Here is a 20,269-nt window from a genome sequence, read left to right as displayed (position 1 = left end):
GTGTTTAATGCAAATAATAAAAATAGATAAATAAAAACATGCATTGATCCCACTGTGTATTAACTGTAGTGCCCACTAGCCCAATGAATCAGAACATGCTTTAAAAAAAAAGAAGAATGGATATGCAGTACATTCTCATGTATAGCCCGCCCCCATATATTAGGCTCATAGCTTGGTTAACAGGCGGGTGAGGGCAGCAATACGGTGAGGGCAGCATTACCAGGTGACGTTGAAATGGTTCGACTGAAAGAGCACATACAGTATAGGTTGGGTATGTCTGCTGTTAAGGTTATATCCACTGACACTCACATAGTGTCAGGGTATTATTTTACAGAGATTGTATGATTCAAGTATGTGTCAGTATTACTAAGCTTTCATATTGCCTGTGTTTAAAGTGTAATACATGTAACTAAAGGGTCCGGGTTAACTTTCTGTGGAATATTACAAGGTCCAAAGTGAGACTGACGCCATGCTTGAGCATGGGAACTACTCTACATGCATGATGCATATATTGGAGAGTTTTCCCCAACTGTTGATTTTTTTTATCTGTGGTGTATAGTTTTGATGTGGTTAAGGCTGCCAAATAAGTGTTAAACAGTCCCTGAAAACACAACACAACATGCCAGAAACAGAAGCTTGTACTGTTGCCAGCACATAAGTTATGCACAGATGCTCATCAGGGTTGAAATGACATTGCATATGATACTGTACCAGCTGAGTGATGTCAAACTGATTATAATGATGCTATGGTGAACACACTCTAATTAGTGCCCATCAAACGCAGCTTTAGATCATGTCACATTATCAGTATCATGTATGTTATACCTGCAGTACACTAACATACTATGTTACATTAACATGTGCTGCACACCAGCAGTAGAATAAAATAATATGTTAAGTTAAGTTTGTGCTGATTCTAAATAGAACTGTTCTATTTATAACCCATAATAGCATACTGGTTTAATATAAATCCTGAATTATTCATTAATATCTTATGAAAGCAGTGTAAGTGCAAAATGGAGGTTGATGCATTTGTCTAACCTTAGCTGTGTTTAGCATAGTCCTAAGTTAACTTTGAACAGACCTGACTCACTGGCCCCTGATTACAATAAACAGTGCAGCAAGATAATTTGAAGGACAACATAAGCGTGTCTTTCATGGGGAGATTTATTGGGAAAATGCACATGCTACACCGAACAATTTAAGGTGTGTCTCGAACCATGTAAGGATGATTGTGGAACTGACCAATTATGGAATGAGGGTCTGTAGGCACCTGACTGATCTTGCTAGCACATAGTGAACTCCAAAGATGTCCTGTATTATGTTAAAATGGACAAAAACTTTGCAAGCCATCAAATTGAAAAAGCCCTATGACCACAAGAGTATTAATTTATTGTTGTAAATTTTGAGAGACGTGCATCCATCAATCCTTGTTACTTTTTCAACACATTTTTAGTGGTATAATATTCTACTCTAAATTAAGGCTATACTGAATATAAATTACATGATTATGCTTTGCAAATGTGTGCCTTAAGAATGTGTGTGTTTGAGTATGGGTGAGTGATTGTACTGTGTCTATGTACTGTATGTTATATTTATTAGCATTACTTTGTTGTACCATTACGTGGCACCTGTCTATTAGACCTTAACAAATGGACACCAATGCTTCTTCATAAATAATCAAGGGGATTCAACAGGCCATTTCCATGCAAAGGCTGCAAATTACAGTCCTTACATTATAAACAGATTGCCCTGATAGACATTAACAATTATTCAGATGGGATGCAGGGCGACAAAATGGAAACTAGGAAAGGGGTCTATGATGAACCGCATCTGATTATAAAGTAATTTAACTGAAAAGGTCTTGAAGGTGAGAAGCATTTATGCTGTAGCTCAGGGACTATTTTTTATTTGTAGTTAGGAGCCTGCATAACACCCATTCATAATGCTGACAGTTTCTATATCCATTTTCAGGGATGATTCAGCATATTCTTCCTCCTATTCCATTCAGTACTGGTTGTTTATTATATCAATATATATTTGCTGAAGTCATATCAGTGCATGGTATAATAAAGAGAGATTTTATTTTATGACGGAGAGTTGACCACTTTAATTGACTTTATATTGATATTGTGTCTGATTAGTTGTGCCAAGTAATAGAAAATAGAATAAAATCATAGAATTATCATCACTATAACACCATTTTTTATATGGAACGCATCTCTCTCCCTCTCTCTCACTTTCTCTCTCTTTCTCTCTCTCTCTCTCTCTCTCTCTCTCTCTCTCTCTGTGTGAACCATAATGATGCACATACCATGTCACTTTGAATATTGTGCACTTAATCCTGGTACAAAATGTGTAGGTATAAGGTTCTGTGTGAAAAAGGTAGAAATACTGTGCTTTTCACCAAGTAAATCACTCAGCTTGGAGGCAAACTGGTTAATCTATCCATGACCCCCTCTTCACCCTGTGATGGAGATGGAAGGACACAGTAGCATCTAACTCGGGGAGATTGCTAGAGTTCATCCAGGCTGCTACACGGAAGCTGTGCATAATGTTCACAATAAAGAATTAAGATGAGGGGAGTTCACAAAAGGCATTTGTTTGCATGACACTAAACTGCAATGAAACATTATTGTAATGATTACTGTTTCTTTTTTGCAGACACTTCTCAAACTCACATACCTCAAAATCGGAGTTTCCAAGTCTCTTAAAAGAAATGGTAAGAGGAGCTGACACCGATTTGAACATAATTAATTGTGAGAATAATTAATCATGATGATGAAGATGCCTGAATGTTCAAAGTGGGTTTAAAACAGTACCTCTGTTAGGGGTTCAACCCATGTTCCCCCACATCAGTGTGCCTTTGGAAAAAAATCAATCACACAACATTAAAATGATTTACCTAATCATCAATGCTCAGAGCCAGCCCAGATTAATAACACAGCCCTCACCAAAGGGCCCCCCTCAAACATTATCACAAAATATTTTCAGGACTTCCATGAAAAGGACCTTTTACCTGCCTCAGTGAAATACTACATTATGGCTATAGCAATAGTCCATGCTAAATAGTCTAGTTAATGTTAGCTCTTTACAGTATAATGTTAAGTAAGGTATGTGCTATTATGACTGATAAGTAAACAATTTATTTTTATTTCAAACAGACACAAGGATAACATCAAAACTATACAGTATGTACACACACACACACACACTTGTATTACCCTAGCTGGTAACATTTTACGGTAAGGGTACATGAATTATCATGAATTCATGCATTTATTAATTAATGATTTATGCATTACTTCATATGTTTATACAGTTAAGAACAAAATTATTCATACCCCTGGCAAATATTGATGTAATGTTGATTTTCTCTTGACCAATATGTTTGTTCTTAAGCATGATCATCCTGACTACATGTATGTCAGGTTACTCATAAGTCCATCATGTTTGTGGCCCCTCAACTAAAGTGTGAACAATGGTATGTGTTTAGAGAACTGCACAAGTTGTGTTCAAATCAGAATTGAATTTGAGTAGTGATGACAACATTTTTGGCAGAAAAAGAAATCATGATCATTCTTGATAAATCATAAATCATAATGATGTGCTCACCATACTTTGCTTACTTGCCACACACCAATGCTTTAGTTGATGTGTTGTTCATGTATGAGGTTGTAATGACTACAGAAGGGACCAAGGTGCGAGGAGCAAAGGAGTTTTAATAAGCGACAGTACAAAGGGAAGATCCACAGACGTAAAATACAATACAGTCCAAGTTATACAGCCAGGCAGGTATACAGGCAGGCAGGGAAAAAACAGGCAAAAGTGTCCAAAGCACAATCCAAAAGGGCAGGTCAGATAACACGGTCCTAGTCGATGCACAGGTCGTTCAGAAAAATCGAAAGTGTCAGTCCAAAAATACAGAATCCAAAAATCACGGTCGGGAAAACAATCTAGGTCATACACGAATTATCCAAAATACATAGAATCACGGCTTAGTACGTTACAGGAGTTGCAAAAATACCTCACACTGAGGCCAGCCAGGAGAGTCTCTAAAATAGTCTACGGCTCATTAGTGCATTACTTTCAGGTGTTTAAAACTCCGGTGAGCCCGATCGGCTCTGGAGGGGGCGTGGTCGCTGTGACTGCTCTCCCTGTAACAGCAGCAGCAGAGGACGCAGCTCCGATGTTACAGAGGTCATGAATGACAGACTATGAACTCATGTAAATTCCTGATGATTCATGAGATTTTAAGGAATGAAGTAATACATAAATCATGAATTAATTCATGCATGAATTCATGATAATTCATGTAGCCTTACCGTAAAGTGTTACTGAGAACGGTAAAAGTTGTGATCAAATTGGAATTTGAGTAGTGATGACCACATTTTTGGAAGAAAAAGAAACCTTTATGATCATTCTTAATAAATCATAAATCATAATGATGTGCCCACCCTATTTAATGCTTTACTTGATGTGTTGTTCATGTACGAGGTCACAAATGACAAACTATGAACTCATGTCAATTCCTGATGATTCATGAGATATTAAGGAATGAAGTAATACATAAATAATGGATTAATTCATGCATAAATTCATGATGATTCATGTACCCTTACCGTAAAGTGTTACCCATGTTATCTGTTACCTTTCCACACACCTGTATGTCACACTGCTACCCAAAACCAACTGGTGCACCTCGTCTGTCTGTCACACAGGGCCCTGTCACCTTGCAGGTCCTGTGGCTAAGCCCTGCCAGGCCCCCTGTCATTCATTTGGCCCAGCTAAGGACTGCCATCAAATGAAAGAAATAACCATCACACCACGGGGCTGTGTGTGTAATATGGGGGAAATTCCATTCACCAGAGCTCCTCTAAGTACACACCACACAGTAATGAAGTCACTTGGGACACAATCATGATCTGAGCATTTTGTCGTCCAAAGAGCAAGAAATCTCTTGCCAAGCAAAATGCTGGATTCATTTACTGTAATTAGAGGCTAGAAATGACCTCCATATTGCACCCAGTGAAGTATACTCCCATTGATAAGATGAAGACACTCTGTTCTTACATCTCCCTTTTTGGTCTTCACTTCCACTAGTCAAGTGTGACAAATAATCTAAAATCACAACACATCCTACCTATTCCAAACATCATTAGCTAATTATGCATATGAAACACTGTATTGCCCTTGTAATGTAATTGTAATGACCTTACAGGGTACATGACAAGATTTTTTAATTAGCTATCAAACAAGAGTATTTAATAATAAGCAAATCACCACATTATATATAACCTGCAGTTTTAACTGAATAACTAATTTACACTGAAAATAACCAATTAAGCTGATGTGTTTCTTGATGGCTCTTAAATAGAAAAAAATAAATAAAAACTCATATAGTTTTTTCAGTTTCTGTTCTTTCGCTCACAAAAATGCCACCCTCCCATCCAACATTTGGACATCTTGTGTAAGTGACTGTGAGCCAAACGCGGTGCAGAGATGGCTTCACGTCTGCATATGTGTAATAAATCTCTGCAAACTCATAATGGTTCTCAGGTGTGCTGATGACAGTCTAATGACATTCCTGATGCGCTCGCAGATGCCTCCGCTGTCTGTCTGTCTGTGCTGACGATGACGGCGAGGCTCTGGCTTTTTCAAAACACGTTGAAATGTGCTTTCTTTACTTAATTAGTATTCATCCTCCTTTCACCACAGGAAGACTGAACAAGTGTGTGTGTGTGTGTGTGTGGACCAAAATGGGGGAAAATCAAATATAAAAAATTGTTTTGATAGGAACAGTTTATAGTGACATCTTGTAGAGAGCCATCAATCATGAGATGTTTGGATATGACAAAAGAGGACGCTGAGCAGAGACGGAACATGGTCCTGTTATTCTGACACTCAGAAACGGATGCCGCTTTTGTTTATGTACTAACTTCTAATGACAACTGAACGATACACACATTTTCTTGTGACTTGGTGTCCAATCTCACAAAACAGCAAACGCAAAAAGCAACATTTTTAAAGCAAGTGAAAAAATTCTTCAAATTCTCCCATGTTATGGTAGCGGTTGCCATACAGTAGCAAGGTTTTTGGGGTGATATTTGGGGAGCCACAAAAGCAACACGTTGGCACGGTCTAAAAGATTAAATGCTTCCCCGTCTCTTTTTATATATTTATTTCTGTGTTTCCCTGTGATGGGCCCACACATGTACAGAAGCCCCATGGGGACAAAACAGTGTTTCCAACATGGGAAACCACCCTCTACACACCCTTTATCTCCTTTCACTCACCAGCATATTTCACAGTTTATGAATTTTAATAACATTCAATCAGACAATCTCAGCAGCGTTTTCCATCTCCTGCAAGTAATGGGTCTAAGCCACCAGAGAGCTCACACTGAGTGTATTTATAGAGAGGTAAAAACCAGGGGGGATCTTCATACGCTTCCTCACACACATTCGGATGTGTCGGCGTGTGGTGGTGGTTTTGTGCATCTTCCTGCAACCTGGTTGGACTGGTGGAGCGGTTCACCACAAATATCAATAATGTTGATTTTTTACATTTACACATTATAACATCTTATCTTCCCCTAATGTAACAATCATGTCATTACATTACATCTGTAAACCCAATAGAGCTACAGAAAATGACAATCACTCCACAAGAAGCATTGAAAAGAACATTATTCTGTTTTCTCTGTATTCATTATTCTGTTATTATGGTGTAGGCTACGACTTACCAAGAAAGTTCATTTCAAATTCAATTTAAAATATTGCAAGTTATTTTTTCCTTTTTTCATAATTTAGTCATATCATTCAATGGAGGTTTTTCTTTAATAAGTTCAGGTGGCGCTGGGGCAGATTTGTTGTGTCTTAATTATTCCAGAACCAAGTTCTTAAATGTAAACAATCTTTGTAAAATGGGAGCAATCTTCTCAAGGAAACTGCAAACTGAATACTGCACGTATTAAATACTCTGACAACTCAATAGACAAACAATGGAAGGACACTACCATTCCCTGCACCTCAGTTTCCCTGGAGAAGAACTGATCCGAAATAAAAATCTGCATGCTTTCACATACAACACACACACACACACACACACACACACACACACACACACACACTCACACAAACACTTTCATTCTCACCAGTGACATAATGAAAAGCCCAGGCCGGAGGGTTGCAGACAGCACGTGGTGGGGCCCCTGATCCTGTGGGGAAGTCTGATGATGGCCGCGTGAGGTTTAAATGTCATCTTTTGTGGCAGCTGCGGAACCAGAGCGATGTCGCCGCGTTTATCTCTGCCGCGCAGCCAGGCATTTCAGCGGCGCGCCAGCCTCTTGGTGCGCGCCCAAAACAGCGGGGCAAAGCGAAAGCGCTGCCTGGCAATACCACGGCCCCCGGGTCCAGGGCGGGAGTGTGTGCCGCCACATATGCCCGTCCTGTGGCATCCATTTCCAAGCACTGGCATGCCATGGGAGCGCTGCCAACCATCTGTACAATGCTGGCCCCAAGACTGTCCACTAGACAGGGCAGGCAGTGGCGGTCGGAGTGGGAGGCTTTGCTTGTGGTCTGGACACCGACATCAGGGACTGGGAATAGGGGTGGACACACGGCTGAAGAGATAATTTATCAGGCTCTTTCATCACTTTTGAATTCACATCTGTGTTACTCTTCTCTTCTCTACTGATGACACACCACCATTATCATTGAGAGAAATGCATGGGACGAAACAGGACTGTGTTTGTTGATACATTTTTGTTTATATAAAGACATTTATGCTTTGCATTTTCTCAGTACAACTGATGACAAGGGACACAAGTATGGGACTCAATCAAGTAGGGATCAATAGTCAGGATCAATATCAGTCCGATTACTGATTAAATTATTAAATTATTAAACATTACTGGATTGGATATCGGAAAATAAAATAAAAAACCCACAACTAATCCATTCCGTCCCTGCTCATTTAAATGACCTTCGAACAGCTGTGGCTGCAAGTAACAATCTATTTCACATACAATCAAACACTCAATACAGAACTCACACAGAAATCTTTCCCCTCCCTATCACAATAAGAATAGGCCAGATGGCAACATAACTAGATGTACCCCACAGTATATGGTATGACCGTCACATGGCGTTGCCAGCTGCTACACAAAGAAATAAAAAGCACATTTCCTATATTCTCCTATATTCACCCCACGCAACTCCTTGTAAACTGCAATTCAAACTTAAGCGTTTAACCATTCAAGGCTGAACTGCTTGAACATCAAGGTCAAGTGTGTGTGTGTGTGTGTGTGTGAGAGAGAAAGAGAGAGAGAGATTGCAAGTGGGTGTACCCACCTAAGAACAATGAAAACGATACTTTGGTGACACTCTAATGCACGTGTGTATATATGTTTTTGTGTGTATACATTATGCAGTATTACGGATCTACTGTGGGTTATTTTAACAAAAAAAATCATAATTTCAAAAGTACCGGTAAATATCCTCAAATCACTGCTTCAATCACTCAGAAACCCTATTATCTGTATCAAAAGAAACTAAATGTCTTGATTCACCAAGCCAAAGATTATGGCCAAGGTTATGAGTGAATATCTGTGTGTCTGTGCCTGTGTCTATAACTGTGCACTCCTTGAGACCAACATATCATAAAAATCTCGGGTGCAACGGTTGGGGAGTTATTCAGCAAAATCTGCTTTCGACCTACCTGGCTTTCAGTGGTCCCAGTGCAGGGGGTGGGAGTGGCCCCCGGGAACCAAAATCTTCTGTTTCTTATCAACCTAATGGGGCTACCTGCCCACCAAGTTTCATGTGTCCTGGTGTTTCAGGGTCCAGAGAATTGCTAACCCGAAAATTGCTGGGGGGGGGGGGGGGGGGTTATTATAAGAGAGATGTCAAGCTGAAGAAAGCCAAACAGAGAACCCCAATGAGCATCAGAGGTGAAACAAAAAGAGCGCTCAGTGCAAAAGGGAAATGGATGAGAAATGTTTGGGGGGTTTTCTGCGCTTGCAGAAACATCAATAGCAACCAAACAATAGCGATCATAAGATCGTCTTTATCCATGTCTCCGAAGACAAATGGGATAATTGCAAGTTCAGCTTCCAGAGTTGTATGGTGGTCCCAAACATGCAAACATTGCATTTTTAACTTGCTCCCAGTTTTGGTCAACTCTACTAGAATGAATGATGTTTTAATGCTTGATTTGCTATCATTTCTTTTTAGAGATTATTCGGAGTGGTGTGACAGAATTAGAAATGATTGTTTTATATGCATTGCATTGGCACCAAATTCTGAAAGCTTACAAACAGATTAATAAAAGACTATAGACTCAGAAAACACCTTTGTTTCTTTTAAGGCACTCCATCAAAAGTGTCAGACAGAATGGCATATTGTGTGTCTGTGTTTTTGTTATTTTCTTGGACAGCAAATGTTTTCAGATTGTATTGCCTTAATCTTATACTCTCGTATCCTATCAGTTTCGGAAGCACAAAAAGGAAGCACAAAAATTGCTTTGTGTCTGGACACAATTATTTTCTTTGTTTGGCAGGTTTTCAACATGTCAAGGCAACTGTATGACTAATATTTGATTTTGAACTGTCATATTTGTTTAGCTGAAGTAGCACTGGTGTACTGAAGGGTCTCTCTCTCTCTCTCTCTCTCTCTCTCTCTCTCTCTCTCTCTCTCTCTATTTAATGATATGGAAAGACTGTTTCTGTCCACATGACATTTACATTGCAGTAGTAAAAGAACACAAACCAAGTTTGTGAGACAAACGCATCTCTTCCTTGCCCCAGCACTCTGCCATTAGCCTGCACCTTGATTATGCTGTTGCTTCTGTTTGCAGATGAACACATGACACATGGTATGCCCATACCAGTGCACTCTGATGTGTATCCAAAGACGCCCACTACCTAGCAGATGATGTCGGCAGGCATGTTCATTAGCCCTGTGCAGAGGCCAAGAGACACTATCTATCCCTTCCCTTATTAATTTAGCATCAGCCCACCGCCAAAACAGCAGAGACGCATACGAGGGAGCAGTCTTAGAACGCTTTCCCAGTGGCTAGGGCCAATTTAACAAGATAGGCAATTAGAATGAGGTGCATCCAAATTAGGCTCAAATATGGTCATTTTCAAGGCAGCCTGTCACTTATGTGTCCGCTCATGTACAATTCTCAGTAAGAGAAATGTCCTTCATATGTTACTGTATAAAGATCTCTATGTCAATTTAATTCGCTAATTTTTCAAAGAAAAATGCTAAAAGTGTCTGTCATATTTAAATCCAAGCTAAATGCCCACATGGCACAGCTGGAGGCTTCTATTCTAATTAATTAATGCTAGGTAAACACTACTTATTCTTTGTTTTCAGCCATTTAAGGCTGTCTCTGACCCCCATCTCCTGCCCGATGATTCATTCTGTTTGTATTTTTGCCTCAGCTTGGTATGGGCGCAGAGCCTCTGAGACCTTCTATTTATTAAACAGAGGTCTAAGGCCTTTTCCACACTGACAAATAATGCTATGATTTGGAGAGAAAAAAATGTCAGTGCGCAGAATATGCCTTGTGGGATGTACTGAATGATGTCCTCTTGTTCCCAAAGCTATGTAAAAAATATATATGCCACTGTGGGTCTTGGTATTTGAATTACATTAAGAATGTGTTTTTCTGCTGATTTGGCACATGCTAAATATCTTTCAGTGTGCTATGAATCCTTCAATAATACTGACCCAAAGGTGCACACAGCACATCGTTCTCAACACACATTTCATGAATTTCCGAAAGGATCAATAAATGTCAACAACAAATGTGTAGTCGTTCAGGACGCTCAAAGATGGTAGGTTATCTATCTTGAATGGCCCATTTTGTATAAATGCAACAAAAAACAAAAAGCCTGGCGTGAAAAATATTGCGCGCGTAAGGCAGCATGGGAAATGAGCCACAGTGACCCAAAATTCAAAACTGAGATTTTCGTATCAATGGGCAAAGGACACCATGAACCCAAAGGCGCACACAGCACATCGTTCTCAACACACATTTCACTGTGTGTACAAGGGGTGGAGAGATGATGAATAAAGACATACACAGTCCTGCTGCTGACTGTGCCGGAGAGTGGCACGGCCCTCAATACAGTCCTGCTGCTGACTGTGCCGGAGAATGGCATGGCCCTCAATACAAGCAAATTTATACTGCCTCTGACACTCTATGATGGCGCAACACTCTGTAATCAGGGAAGCGATTAGCCTTGTAAATCACATAAGAACATTGGCGGGATCAAGACTCTTTCATAGTGTGTAGCTTGTATATTCACTGCTAAACTCTTCCCTATCCAGCTATGCTAATCGCTCAACCTGTCACTCACACCAAGGCGTTTTATTACTCACAGCTAACAAAGGCTTCAAAGCTAATGCACTAACTCATAGGGACTTGCTAAGCGCTAGGCTTAAGCTATGTTAAGCCTGAAATCTCAATGTGAGCCTTTTACTTTGAGAGAAATTCCCTCCTGGGGTCAGGTGAACATGTAAAGCGTCAGAATTACCTATGATTGGCATTCTGTAATGTGAGATATCTCTGCATGTGTTCCTGTGTGTTCTTCACCTGAACGACTACACATTTGTTGTTGACATTTATTGATCCTTTCGGAAATTCATCTTGCGCCATACAGCCCATCAGATAGACAGACAGACCACAGACAACAGGACCACTAACCCCTCCCTCACCCCCACACAACAACCTTGCACAACACTAAGTATCTCTACATTATAAAATAGTAAAGTGCTGTATCATTAGCACCAGTGTGCTATCAATAGTAAGGTGCAACATCATCAGTGACATTTTAATATCATATCAAAGTGCAGCATCATCACACAGAAAGTGGATCAAGTTATTTTCCCTAACTTATTCAGTAGTATAATGCTTGAATAAATGATTTGCGAGCCCTGTTGGTTTGCAAGGATGGTACCCTATATCTTCTGCCTGATGGCATTTGTGTATCTTCAACTGCACAACTGTGAAAGATATTGTTAATTGATTGTTATTGATGATAAGTACAGCATTTCCATCTCTTCAACTGAACAATATGACAGCTGTGAAAGATAAACCCATTAGCCTGCAAATGACAGTGCCCCCCTCCCCTAGTACTGTACATCAATTATAGGCACCATATCACAAAGCACCATAGTGATACTATACATCGTTTGAAAGCTCAGACTCTCAGGAAAACATGTAAAACTTCTTATGAAAAAATGTGTTTTGTGCATTAATTAATGTCTTTAATTAATAATAAAAAGTCCCTGCAGAAGGGTGATAAAGTTGACCATTTTGACTCCCTCAGTTGACTTTTCTTTTAATTTTTTCCAACTCCAGACATGTCCTGAGTGGATGGTAAAAGAGAGAAGTTGGATCTAACGTTTTTAAGTTGGCCAAAATGGCATACTACAAAAAAAAGAAAAAATGGGTTCACATTTCATGCTGTCCTTCCAAAAGGGTGATGAAATGGGTGTTTTTGATGACAAATTGCTCTTTAGGTCAGCTTTACAGCTGAATATTGGGAATTGACCAAGGGATATCATTGGGCACCCTCCCTACTCTTATTGAATAACCCCTAGGCAATAAGAAACAGCAAAGAAAAAACTTAACGAAATAAAGACCGACAAAACCAGGTTCACCAAATGTCTGGCCTTTGACTCAGACTATAACCTCCAACTGCTCCCTGCCTGCTGCAGCAGTTGCAGCCCACAGCTTTGGGTTCATCTGTGTCCATTACTTGCTCTGTGTGTAAAATGCACGGAAGGACGCTCAAAGATGGTAGGTTATCTATCTTGAATGGCCCATTTTGTATAAATGCAACAAAAAACAAATGATCATATGTTAGCTACAACATCATACACAATGATGCAATACAAGTAAGTAAGTAAGTAGCCTAAGTAAGTAGGCTGTAAGTAAGTAAATAAATAAGTAAGTTATTTGTGACCTGATCTGGCAAAATGATAGCCTGGCTAACGTCAGACCTCATCTCATTGAGATGGGGTCTGGGGACATTAATTTTCTCGTATTTGAAACGTGGTTTACGAATGCCCAGAGCCGTTTATTGGGCGCTACGAATGTCTATCAAATGCGTCTGTACGTAGCTCATAACCAAAGATTCAAGAGCGGAGCGCTCTAGAATCTTTGCTCATAACGACTTCGGTGTGTCGTCATCGTCTTGCTGCCCTCCCTCCGTTCTGTGATTGGTTCCTTCGTTGAGGTGAAAACGAAGTCCATAGAATTTAGGCTGCCTAGCAGCGTGAAAAATATTGCGCGCGTAAGGCAGCATGGGAAATGAGCCACAGTGACCCAAAATTTAAAACTGAGATTTTCGTATCAATGGGCAAAGGACACCATGAGCTTTAAAACGGTATACTGGTATAAGTCATATCTTGAATTGTCAAGATACAGCATTTTGAATTATGGCCTCCTGCCATGTTTTTCCAATTGAAAAACTGAGAAAATCGTGTTTGAAGTTACAGGTTACAGGCAGGTACAGGTAGGATTTGTCCGCTTGAATAATACTTTTTGTAACTTTACATTCTTGTCTTGACTATGGAACTTCGGGAAATTCATTTTAAATGCCTCTTTTTTCATATAACACCGAAAAAGAAAAATCAACATTTTCAATGAAGTAAAGTAATTTTGAGATTTATGAAGTAATCGTCCTGTATCTCAAAATTAGAATGTGAGACTTGTCAGATTTTGTCAGATCAGGTCACATTTTAATTTGTATAGCACATCTCCTTCCAAAGTGCTTCACAGTTAAAAAAGGCATAGTTTAAAAGATGATTCCAACACTCCAACATTAGTGATCTTAAATTAATACAGTATTCCTGATGTGGTGCATCAGGACATTCATCATCATCATCTCTGAGACATGTTCATATCTCTAAATTTGTTCTTGAAAGAGTTGAAAAACAGTGTTACCTTAGATAAAATGACTGCAGTCAATATGTTCTGTGCTGCGCTTAACAATCTTAACCTTTGGCTATGTCTTCATTGTGCCTGAGGGAAGACTACAGATCAAAGCTGTTTTTTGGCAGCTGACTGTTTGAGCTATAATTGCAATGACTATGAAACGTTTTACACGGAAGAGATTTTTAATGAATTCAATAGCCATGTTCACAAGCTGTGACCTTGGGGATAACGTTTTCTAAAAATTATTTATGATAATGTGCCACTAATTATATGACATGTAAAAAGCAAATTATAGAGGGACATCCAATTTAACAAAAAAGTTTCACTGTGGGAGAAAATACAATGAGGTCAAGCGAGACTGATGATCATTTGGGTCATAGAGAGATATTTCAAAGCATAGAAATTATATCTTGGTCTCTTTGAGATTTGAATTAATAGCATAATTAACTGAAAAGCTGTACACTCTTAGTGTATAAATGACTACGCTGGGAGACGCATGTGAGGTCTTTTCTTAAGGAAAAAAAAACACACAATTAGTCAAAAATAACACTGCATGTGCCTAGCAATGAGAAAACTTGGTATAGTCTCTACAGATGTGTGAATATGTGTATAACACACACACATTTTGAGGCCACAAGCCTGTGCTTTTAAAGGGACAACTGAGCTTTGCCATGAGAATGAAAGTAAAGCTTGGTGCTGCCACTTAAGGAACAAATGTGTTCTAAAGGCTCCTCTTAAATCAGCAGTAAATCAGTTCAATTTGATCTAGGCTCACCCCTGCTGTTTAGAGATGGCCCCCCCTTAAGACATTTACATCTACATTTTCATTCATTCATTTGCCCCACATGTGTTTTTTTTTTTTTTTTGTCCAAAGTCACTCATGAGTGAGATGCCATCCAACACAAGCAGAAAAGGCTAATGAAAGGATCCAGCTGAGTGGAACCAGTGGCACGATCAAGCTCCTATTTGGATGAGACACAGCTGTTATCTTAAGACAGCCAATGGAAGTGGAAGGAGCTCTGTGTGGTGACCATACCTGTCAACACTCCCGTTTTTCCCGGGTTTCTCCCGTATTTCAAGGTCATCTCACAGCACCCTCCCGTTTTGTTATTTCTCCCGGAAAACTCCCGTAATTTGCATAGCCATCAAACTTCATTTTAAAATCATTGATCCATTCAGGTTGCCAGATTGTGTATGAAATGCACCCTACACATACACGATCACTTAGTTTCAATTTCAACCGTTTTGTCATAGGCTAAAACCTGGCAACCCAAAACCCAAATAAGGAAGCGGGTGCCGACTGCGCAGCCTGAGTCTCGTCGTAAGCAAGCGGGCTAGTTGAATGGCCTACTCCAGAACTAGCTGTTGTGAAATTGTTGGGAATTTAATTGATTAACACATCACATAAACTGTTATTGAGTGTTGTTGATACACGGAACTTGTGCCCTCGGAACCAAATCTGACAGCAAGCAGCTTTGGAGTTTTGGAAGTAGGCTGCAGGCAGGCAGCTGGTGATAACTGGTATGCCTAAGGTAATGGTAAGGTAAAAGCAACGACCGAAATGCAGCGTTGAAACACGTGTATGAAACGTAGAACACAGATCCGGTATAAACACTGACCCCCCCCCCCCCGAAAAAAAATCTCCCGTTTTTGGAGTGTTGACAGGTATGGTGGTGACTGTACGACTAGAAGAAGTAAGTCAGAAGACTAGGCATTTCACTACATATTGTACTTTGTTATAGGCTTTTATAGCCCCGCCTTGGGGGCGGGCTCCTCTGGCGCTGACACGTCCATCAGCCATTCGGCGTGATTGTAGAGAGTTTCGGTTGGATGATGTGATCTGGCGATCATTGAGTAATAGGTCGCAGTTCCTGCAAAAGGGAACTAGGCATTTCACTACATATTGTACTTTGTAAATGTATATTACACTGACAATAATTTGAATTTGAATTAGAATTCTAGTAAACGACATTTAAAAGGGTGAGTATGATCAGTTTTGCCCACGTGTTTCCATAAAAACAAAAAATAAATCATAATAATAATAATAAAATTAATTAAGTACAGCTGTTAATCTGAATGAGGAAAATGGCATGTTGTTCTGCTCCACGTTCTAAACACAAACCCTTCCCTGTAAGCATAGTTCGAATTACAGGGGGTACTGGGGGGGTACTATACCCCCCAATGAAGACCCAGTACCCCCCAAAGAGACAGAAATATCAGTTTGGGGGGGGGGGGGGGGGGGGTCAGATAATTTTTCTGATATTATGAAAAATATCATTACAGTTGGCTACAATACAAGTCAACTCCTATTTTCACTGTAGGAACATTTTAATGTAAAGCGATTTCAGACACCCCTATTATGGACCGTACCATTTTTAACCACCGTGGCGCGCAATGCAACGGAGATAGAGAACGACTTTAACTTCTCAAGCAAGTGTCAACGTTGAATGACAAAACGCTAGGTAAATTCCTCAAGTAGGCTAAATTCTGCTGACGTGCATGGGTAAATGTAAGTTGCTAGCAGACGTCTAGCTTGTTGAAAATGTGCTATTTTACAACCTTCATGTATTAACATGTTATGTTCTTTCATAGCTCTTGTAAAGGTGGCTTTTTGTAAAGGTATTTCTTTTACTATACAGAATGGTATTTCAGTGCACTTAACTTCTAACTTTTGGGAGTTGATCAAAACAGTTCTCTTTTGGATAATAACAATGAGATATTCTGTAGCCTACTGATTATCAGTTTGTCGCATGTTTAGACCTTGTATGTGTGTTGCACAACACATTTTGCACTTGATGGTCATAGAAGAGGTGAATGAGAAGTACCCCCCAATTATGGTGGGGTAATTCGCACTCTGCCTGTAAGTGCTAGTCCATCACTTTCTTGTCATTTATTTGCTTCTGCTAGCACATACTGTTTGCTTATCCTAGTGCATAATGCAATGCAATTGCGAAAACTGAACAGAATCTTCTTCATTTAAAATGAAAACTTGAATGACTCACAGGGCCCTTGTAGTTCACAAATTACAGGTTGAGTGGCAGTAATGTAGAATAGAATTGTCTGAAAAACGACAACCATATTGGCTTTGTTCCAGAGTCCTTTAGTGAGCTTATGGTGAGATTCATGAGCATTGGTAGGCTAACTACTATATTTAAATCTCATTATGCATCATAATTGGTGGCTCAGATGAGATATTTTTTGCAACATTTTCTTCAGATGAAAATCTGAACCCTAAGGTAGTGACACAGAGAGGGGCGGAGATAGCCTGATGGCCAGGATCTCTGAAAGGGGAGAACGAAATGGTCTGTTCATACGTCTACTCATTACTCGTGCAGCTGGGTAGAAAAAAACATGATCATTTGGGTGAGGCTAAAGGGATCCTATTAGAAATGTGTGTGTGTGTGTGTGTGTGTGTGTGTGATGGTTGGGGATTCTTGTCATATACAGTATCATACTTTTAATGTGGCCAAACTATGGTGGCAGGAAATCTCAAGGCCAGATGCCTCTTCATAAAATAACAAAGCTTCATAAACAATAACAAGTGTTATCGTGAGACTGCATGTCTGCATCATACATTTTCACTTCAGTGCAATTAAACTGGATTCTGAGACGAGAACTTATCCAGAGCCTTTCTTATTTAGTCCAGGACGGTGTAAAGAAATAAAAAAAACAAGACAGATGGAGTGAGCTGATGACAAAAGAAGGAGAGGTTGTTGAAACACCCTCAGCCCTGTCCGCCTCAACATTTCAGGTCATACTCACTGTCCATCAGATATGCACTAGATAAAAGGAGGTTACACTTGTAATGCAGAAGGAATCGTATCTGCAGATTTCTGCTCCTCTCCATTCGGATGCCGTCTGGCTGGTCCACTGTGATGCAGGAGGCCTCGGCAGCCGGCGGTTTATCTGAATTTCTGCCTGTCACATTGACGCATGCCTTTCGCTATCACCTACCACTCACTTCAGATAAGATAATTGTGCTAATTGCCATTCCTATAGTGTACATTCAACGTGCTTACTGTGGCAGCAGACAGGCCAAGGAGATTTTTTTTGGGGGGGGCATAATTATCAGAAAATGAGGAAGACAAAATGTCGTAGAAGTGGCCCATTCTGGCCTCTCAGAGGATTTCAATCAAGGTGGCTTTCAGTCTAACTTCTTTGTCTGGATAAATAGAAGAGGCTGTTGCACATGACGAGAATAATGTGAAATAATGTATGATGTAGGGGAGACCGGGGCTGGTTGTCTCACGGGTTGGTTGTCACATTGCTTATTCCAGGCACACTAGGCAGTGGTGGGGGAAGTACTGAATCTCAGTACTTAAGTAAAAGTACAAATACACAGAGAAATATTTACTTTAGTAAAAGTAAAAGTACCACAATGACAACCCTACTTAAGTAAAAGTAAAAAGTACCTGCTTTTAAATGTACTTTTAAGTATTAAAAGTAAAAGTATTTGCATAATGATGTATTCTCTTAATATCTATATTCTAAAAGAAAAATTAGTATGGGCTGTGGCATTTTAATTAAGCTAGTTTTAGGTTATACTCGACTAGATAGTTTTAAGCTAATGCAATTGTGCTTACCATCTGTGGCCCAGTTTACATTCTGACCTACAATTCTAGAGACTGTAATTCTGGTTATCTACTAGGGTGATCTGCTGAGTATATCATTCAGCAAAACACGAGAACCTAAAGTTTAACGGGGTAGACCAGGGAAACGTCTGGTGGATCGTAATGCCAATTCTGCTGATTGAACAGAAAAGTTGCTGAGAATGGTGTCTTTATGATTAGGTTCAGTTTCACTTGCGCAGACGCACATAGACATTGAATGAGCGCTCACATTTCTACCCCCCAATTGTAGGCTATGCCTCTTTATTTGATCACACACAATTAAGAAATATTTCCTAATCTGGAAAATGCTACGTTTTCTTCGGCCAGCGGTTCTATAATAGTCTACCATTCATTTGTGCCGCAAATGATCAGACGTGTGACAGAAGCATGGGCATAGCCTGTAACTTCACTGATCCACGGATAGCAATCTCATCGGAGAGGAGGCCCTAACACTGCAGATAACAGACAGAGAAAGGCACAGAACACAGTTGCATGTCCAGTGTAGCCATGGGTCTGGTGAATATAGCCTACCGAATGCAGATGGCTACAAGCTCACGCTTTGCCTGGTCTAGACTAGAAGCTTATTTTTCAAAGATTTAGAAGCTGGGCACGTAGCACTCCAGAATAGCATCCCCGCCCGCCCCCTGGTAAAACAAACGTGTTTGTCAGAGAGAAAAAAAAATCTGATCATAAAATGTATCGTAAAAAGGAACGATGGTGTTGTAGAAATGTAGCGGAGTAAAAGTACAGATAGTTGCTGTAACATGTAACGAAGTAAAAAGTATGCCCTATAAATTCTACTTAAGTAAAGTACAAATAGGCCTACGTGGAAAATTTACTTAAGTAGGCCTACAGTAACGAAGTATTTGTACTTCGTTACATTCCACCACTGACACTAGGTGATGCTGTGGTAAAATTTTGATATCAAACTGTTACCCTTTGATAGCTTACTCATATGCACTAGGAATTTTGCTGAGCAGACACACAGCATTGAGGTGAGGAGACAATTTTTAAATTTCATGGGTCAGAGTAAATTTTCATGTTGGTGTTGTTTTTGTATTGAGAGCTTGTAGGATATTAGCAAAACTATTAGATACTAGCAAAAACAAAACACTCATTAAAAAGCCATGGTATGGTATTCATATTAAAACTTATTTGCAGTTTCTAGCTTAAAAAACTAAAAAGTTACACATCATTTTTTAAGATCCCATTTTTTCACTGAAATCCCATTGAAACTCTATAGGGACAACCAACCCCATACCCATTGTGTCAGAGTGTCTTTGATGGTTAATTGCTCCCTGTTACAATACATTCTAAAAGTAAAAATGATATACATTTAAAGCCAAGACCCCAAGCTTTCATTGCATGTAGGAATTACTGCTGAAAGAGTTTTTGAAGATGAGCAATTCATGCATGAGTAAAAATTGTGACAACCAACCCCGGTCTCCCCTATGATTTGTTTCAGTGAAAGCAAATCTCATGGTGGTCACATGAGTCAACACATCTATATGAACGACTTGATTGCACTGTGATGCAGCTCACGTGAGTCAACACATCTAATGAACGACTCGACTGCACTGTGATGCTCACGTGAGAATAGATTAGGATCCAATTCATTTCCGTTTCACTCGGTAAGCAACAGCTGTATCTGTGTCTTACTGCTGTACAGTGGTCTCGGTCTGTGCGGGCTTCGCCGTCCTCTG

The sequence above is a fragment of the Alosa sapidissima genome, chromosome 1, assembly GCF_018492685.1.
Source record: "Alosa sapidissima isolate fAloSap1 chromosome 1, fAloSap1.pri, whole genome shotgun sequence".
Taxonomy (NCBI): domain Eukaryota; kingdom Metazoa; phylum Chordata; class Actinopteri; order Clupeiformes; family Clupeidae; genus Alosa; species Alosa sapidissima.
The sequence above is the reverse complement of the archived record's forward strand: the minus strand, read 5'-3'. Positions refer to the sequence as shown.